A 7,047-nucleotide genomic window follows, 5' to 3' on the forward strand; every position below is an offset into this window, starting at 1 on the left:
TAATTATTCTTTGGTTTGATTTATTAGTTAATTAATTAATTTATTTATTTTGCGAACACTTATTTAATCCTTAAAATACTTTGAGTGACTTTGTAACTTTTGTGAAAAAAAAAAAAAAACTGCCGCGGTAATTCTTGTTTTAATTTTAACTTATTGATGTTCTTTTAAAAAACATTTAATCTAATTAATTGCATGTAATCTATCATTGCATAAAAACTTCTTTCTTATTTCTAAATTGAATATACAACAAAATTATCAATTTATACCCGAAAGTTGGATTTATTTTGCTAATTTTATGTAAACAATTTTACGCTAAAATGTGTTTCAAAGTCTTTTTGAAGCATATTTAAACTACTTTTAATTATTTTACTTCCGTGTTGGATATCAAAATAATCGTCTCATTATGCACAATCTTAACCCGTCAATAGCTTTTTTGATACTTTTATTTTGTTTTAATTGAAAAAATTCGGTTTTCTCACAAAGAGAAAATGTTATTTCAAACAGCCTCAGATAGGACACGGTCGCTCTCTGTCACAAAATAAACAAGGTATAGTGGTCAGTGAAAAAGACAATAGGTGTCATTACTGTGTACCCAGAGTCACTTGTAAACAATCAATGGCTTTGAAGTTATTTCATAATCGTGTTAGGGTTTTGAAAACCGATTTTTTTTTCAATCCAAACAAAGTAAAATTATGAAATTCCAATTGACAAATAAAAATTGTGCATAATATGACGATTATTTTGATATCCATCATGGACGTGAAATAACTGAAATTTGTTTTAATATGCTTAAAAAATACTTTGTAACATAGTTTAGGATAAAAATATTTATACAAAAAACCCTAAAAAATCTCATTTTCGGGGATATAAATAATTGATTATTTTGTTGTTTTGTCAATTTAAAAAATATAATTAAAAAGTTTGACATTTTTATGGTGATAAATTAATTATTTATTTTATTTATTTACCATTTATTATTTATTTTTCTAACACCAGTTTAATCCATAAAATAATTGGAATGGCTTTTTTGTTCCTTTTGGAGAAAAAAATTATACAAACACCTACACAACAAAAGTAATGCGGATTTTTAAAAAAAAAAGTTTTTAAAATCAATTCAATAATTGATTTTTAAATGGTTAGTGAATAAATAAATAAAACTGATTTAAAACACGTATTTAATCATTGTAAAAAGAACAATATATTTATCTACTTATTTTTAAAAAAAAATAATTATAATCCCGAAAGTTGGATTTATTTGGCTTATTTAATGTAAACAAGTTCCGCTTAAATGTCTCTCAAAGTCTTTTTGAAGCATATTTATGCTACTTTTAATTACACATGTATTTTACTTCAGTGTTGGATATCAAAATAATCGTCTCATTATGCACAATCTTAACCCGTCAATAGCTTTTTTGATACTTTTATTTTGTTTTAATTGAAAAAATTCGGTTCTTTCACAAAGAGAAAATGTTATTTCAAACAGCCTCAGATAGGACACGGTCGCTCTCTGTCACAAAATAAACAAGGTATAGTGGTCAGTGAAAAAGACAATAGGTGTCATTACTGTGTACCCAGAGTCACTTGTAAACAATCAATGGCTTTGAAGTTATTTCATAATCGTGTTAGGGTTTTGAAAACCGATTTTTTTTTTCAATCAAAACAAAGTAAAAATTTGAAATTCCAATTGACAAATAAAAATTGTGTATAATATGACGATTATTTTGATATCCATCATGGACGTGAAATAACTGAAATTTGTTTTAATATGCTTAAAAAAATACTTTGTAACATAGTTTAGGATAAAAATATTTATACAGAAAAACCTAAAAAATCTCATTGTCGGTGATATAAATAATTGATTATTTTGTTGTTTTGTCAATTTAAATAATATAATTTAGAAAGTTTGACATTTTTATGGTGATAAATTAATTATTTATTTTATTTATTTACCATTTATTTATTTTTCTAACACCTGTTTAATCCATAAAATAATTGGAATGGCTTTTTTGTTCCTTTTGGAAAAAAAAATTACACAAACAAACACCTACTCAACAAGAGTAATGCTGCATTTTAGAAAATTTAAGTTTTTAAAATCAATTCAATAATTGATTTTTAAATGGTTAGTGAATAAATAAATAAAACTGATTTAAAGCACGTATTTTATCATTGTAAAAAGAACAATATATTTATCTATTTATTTTTAAAATTGACGATACAAACAAATTAATTAATTATAATACTGAAAGTTGGATTTATTTCGCTTATTAAATATAAACAAAGAACTATATGCGGTATATTGCATATGTTTGCCCCCACAAAAGTCAAATTTTGAAAACTTCCTGAAATGTGCTGAATTCAATAAATTGTACGAGAAATATAAGTTAACAGAAAATATTATAGTTCCAGAGCAGTGTATTCACAATTTCTGTTTTTATGACGTCACAAACTAGTCCGATTTTATATCCTTTTTCAGAAAGAGGACAAAATGGACAAAATTTCAACAATTTAAGCTTTAGAATTTATAGAGCGCATGTGTGTTCAGGAACAATATTGACATATTTCATTGATATTATCATTCTACACATTATATCAAAATATTAATCCTGAACACACATGCGCTCGGTGACTTTTATTTAAAATATCGACGAAATATGTACATTTTTCTGCAAAATTCATAAAAAACTGAAATTTACGTCATATTTGTGACGTCATTACGTACATATGACGTCATTACTTATGAAATTATTCAGTGCTTTGAAGTCAGCATATACTCCCCTGTTTAAGGACTTAATTAAATATTACTCCATCAAAGTTTGATTTTGGGGGGCAAATGTTGGTTAATACTGCATATAGTTCTTTCCGCTAAAATGTCTCTCAAAGCCTTTTTGAAGCATATTTATACTACTTTTAATTATTTTACTTCCGTGTTGGATATCAAAATAATCGTCTCATTATGCACAATCTTAACCCGTCAATAGCTTTTTGATACTTTTATTTTGTTTTGTTTTGTTTGACAAAAAACGGTTTTCTCACAAAGAGAAAACGTTAATTCAAAGAGCCGCAGAGTGGACACGGTCGCTCTCTGCCACAAAATAAACAAGGTATAGTGGTCAGTGAAAAAGACAATAGGTGTCATTACTGTGTACCCCATGTCACTTGTAAACAATCAATGGCTTTGAAGTTATTTCATAATCGTGTTAGGGTTTTGAAAACCGATTTTTTTTTTCAATCAAAACAAAGTAAAAATTTGAAATTCCAATTGACAAATAAAAATTGTGTATAATATGACGATTATTTTGATATCCATCATGGACGTGAAATAACTGAAATTTGTTTTAATATGCTTAAAAAATACTTTGTAACATAGTTTAGGATAAAAATATTTATACAGAAAAACCTAAAAAATCTCATTGTCGGTGATATAAATAATTGATTATTTTGTTGTTTTGTCAATTTAAATAATATAATTTAAAAAGTTTGACATTTTTATGGTGATAAATTAATTATTTATTTTATTTATTTACCATTTATTATTTATTTTTCTAACACCAGTTTAATCCATAAAATAATTGGAATGGCTTTTTTGTTCCTTTTGGAGAAAAAAAATTACACAAACAAACACCTACTCAACAAGAGTAATGCTGCATTTTAGAAAATTTAAGTTTTTAAAATCAATTCAATAATTGATTTTTAAATGGTTGGTGAATAAATAAATAAAACTGATTTAAAGCACGTATTTTATCATTGTAAAAAGAACAATATATTTATTTATTTTTAAAATTGACGATACAAACAAATTAATTAATTATAATACTGAAAGTTGGATTTATTTCGCTTATTTAATATAAACAAGTTTCCGCTAAAATGTCTCTCAAAGTCTTTTTGAAGCATATTTATACTACTTTTAATTATTTTACTTCCGTGTTGGATATCAAAATAATCGTCTCATTATGCACAATCTTAACCCGTCAATAGCTTTTTGATACTTTTATTTTGTTTTGTTTTGTTTGACAAAAAACGGTTTTCTCACAAAGAGAAAATGTTAATTCAAACAGCCGCAGAGTGGACACGGTCGCTCTCTGCCACAAAATAAACAAGGTATAGTGGTCAGTGAAAAAGACAATTGGTGTCATTACTGTGTACCCCATGTCACTTGTAAACAATCAATGGCTTTGAAGTTATTTCATAATCGTGTTAGGGTTTTGAAAACCGATTTTTTTTTTCAATCAAAACAAAGTAAAAATTTGAAATTCCAATTGACAAATTAAAATTGTGCATAATCTGACGATTATTTTGATATCCATCATGGATGTAAAGTTATTGATATTTGTTTTAATATGCTTAAAAAATACTTTGTACATGTAGCATATTTTAGGAGAAATAATTTTCATATAAAAATAAAACTTAGAAAATCAATTGGGGGGGGGGGGTGTATATTTAATCGCTTTGTTGTCTTGTCAATTAGAAAAATAAATAAATTATTTTTTTTATTTATTTTGTTTATTTATGTATTTGTAGATAAATTGATAAACAGATTAAATAAATAAGATAAATAATTAGTTCATTTATTAATTCTGTATTTTTAAAGTCATTTATTCTATTTAATTTTCACTTACCACTTCACCTTATTTATTTTGTGCCGTGTCTACTATGCAGCTCTGCATTTGTCAAGAAATAGATTGATTTGTTTTTAAAATGATTAATTCATGCTGTTAATTAATTATATTTACTTTTTCAAAGAAACTATATCAATTTTAAAAGCTACAATTTTCCAAAATGCAGCATTACCCCGGTCGAGTTTTTTTCTTCAAAAGTTACAAAGTCACTCCAGGTATTTTATGGATTAAATAGGTGTTTGCAAAATAAATAAATTCATTAATTAACTAATAAATCAAACCAAAGAATAATTTAATAATTAATTTTAAAAATAGATAGATAAGTATTTTTTGAAGTAACGATTTATTATTTCTTAATAGTTATTTCAGAGTTATAAAAGAACACAATAAGTCTCTTAACAAATTAAAAAAAATACTATGTGTTTAAAATAATGTTCGAAAATTTCTCAGGTAAGTAACTCTGTGTACTAAATTGATAATCCCACATCTTAGGTAACCGTACAGTGCTCTGGGAGTGTGTAAACTTCTTCTTTTTGCTTCAATGAACATATACAGGGGCGTACTGGGACATATACTGGGGTTTACCGTAGTTGTCTGTAGGAAACAGTAGCCATACAGTGGCATACTGTAGGCGTATCGGGGCCTACTGTATGTAACTGTGGCATGCTGGGGATACATACAGTGGCATACAGAGATTTACTGTACATACAGAGCTAGCATACCGTAGCATACTGTAGATATACCGTAGATTACTGTGAAAATGCTGTAGGATACAGAGAAAGACAGTGGATTTTCATACGGACAGGGGTTTTAAAAGCCAGTAGTGTTAGTTATTAGATTTTTTGCTGGGGGACTTACTCCTGTGGCAATCTCACAGACCCCTTTAGTGATCAAGAATTTCATATCTGTGCAAAAATGGTGCGCAGTGCACAGCTGGAAATTGGTTTTCCGACAAGAAGGTCATTCAAGTGTTTTTTCATGATGCAAAGACATTTGTCAATCCCACTGCTTTTGAAATAATGGCATATTATATACACTAGCACCGATTCGGCAAATGTTCAATTCACAAACAAAAATGAACAAGTGGTGCGTTAGCAATTTTGTCTAGTGTATGCAATAAGGGTAGGTATGCATTGCCGAAGATAGGAATAATTGTCTTGTTTGTACCTTTACAATCGCGCTTATGAAAAGTCCCGACGGACACCTCTGTATGATTATCACAAAGGTATTACCACGGTAAATAAAGTTGGGTGACAATATATGCAAATGTAGATTTGATAAATTATTATCATTATGTCTTCATGTTGGTACATGTGGCTTGTAATATTCATCTCCGCATGTCGTTGTTTGTGAAGAGAAACTAATTGAAAACCGCATAATTAATTTTAGCTAAATAATTACATGTATGTTAGACATGAGTAAGTGGTCACGAAGTGTAAATATACATTCCAATAATTATCATTCGGATAGGTATCTTTTTTCTGTCCTTTGAAAGTGTCAGATATACATGTACGTAGATTTGTTTTTTATCTGCCCATTTTTACTGTATATTGTCAATCGTCACCTAGAGTTATCGTTCCACTAATACCTCTGTCAATGTCTATAAAGAGGTACGGAAAGCACGGAGACACGTTGAAATGCTGTTTAAAATGGTCCACGGGAAGATTTACATTTTTATATTTCTGAATATGTGCCAATGCTGCAAGTTGTTTGTCTATGAAAAAACTATTTATTTAAAAAAACGGTTTTTGTAAGTCTTGTACGTAAAGAAATGAAATTAAGAAGGAGATCCATAAAAAGTGGAAGAAGAAATTATAATCAATTGACTCTGTACATAAACTATAATGGCAAATGTAAAAAAAAAACACCTCATATTTATATAGTTTTCTTTTTTTATAATTAGAAAGTTGTAAATTAAATGCATCGGTCTTGAGTTTTGGTGCAAACCATATCCTATAAAATGACATTTCGACTTTGAAATATGCTTGTTATTATGATTTGAAAAAAAATGGATTCTGGTTTTGTATACATGTTCATGTACACTGTAGTGTGTTTTAATCGAGGATTCACTTTCATTTCAGTTTTGATACCTGCTTTAAACTACCATATGAAAGGTTTCTCGTTTTATTTAAATTTAACTCAAATATCCTTCTTAATGATATACCGGTATGTATACTAAAATCAAACTATCAAACATGATTGTTTTAATTGAATTTCAAAATTCGAGTCAAACAATAAAACGTTCTCTCTAAAAATAAATATTAACACGATCATTGAAGAGTTGAATTCATCACAAATAAAATTATAACAAAGTGAAAAAAATATTTCTTCTTAGAATACAGATCATACAGTGTAGCGTGGATTTCTGAATTCACACGATACAAGAAAAAACAGATAATCGGTAAACAATCTAAAACGTAAATATATACGA

This window comes from Saccostrea cucullata, unplaced genomic scaffold (assembly GCF_032062105.1).
Source record: "Saccostrea cucullata isolate Sc308-1 unplaced genomic scaffold, CSIRO_AGI_Scuc_v1 ctg9635, whole genome shotgun sequence".
Lineage (NCBI taxonomy): Eukaryota > Metazoa > Mollusca > Bivalvia > Ostreida > Ostreidae > Saccostrea > Saccostrea cuccullata.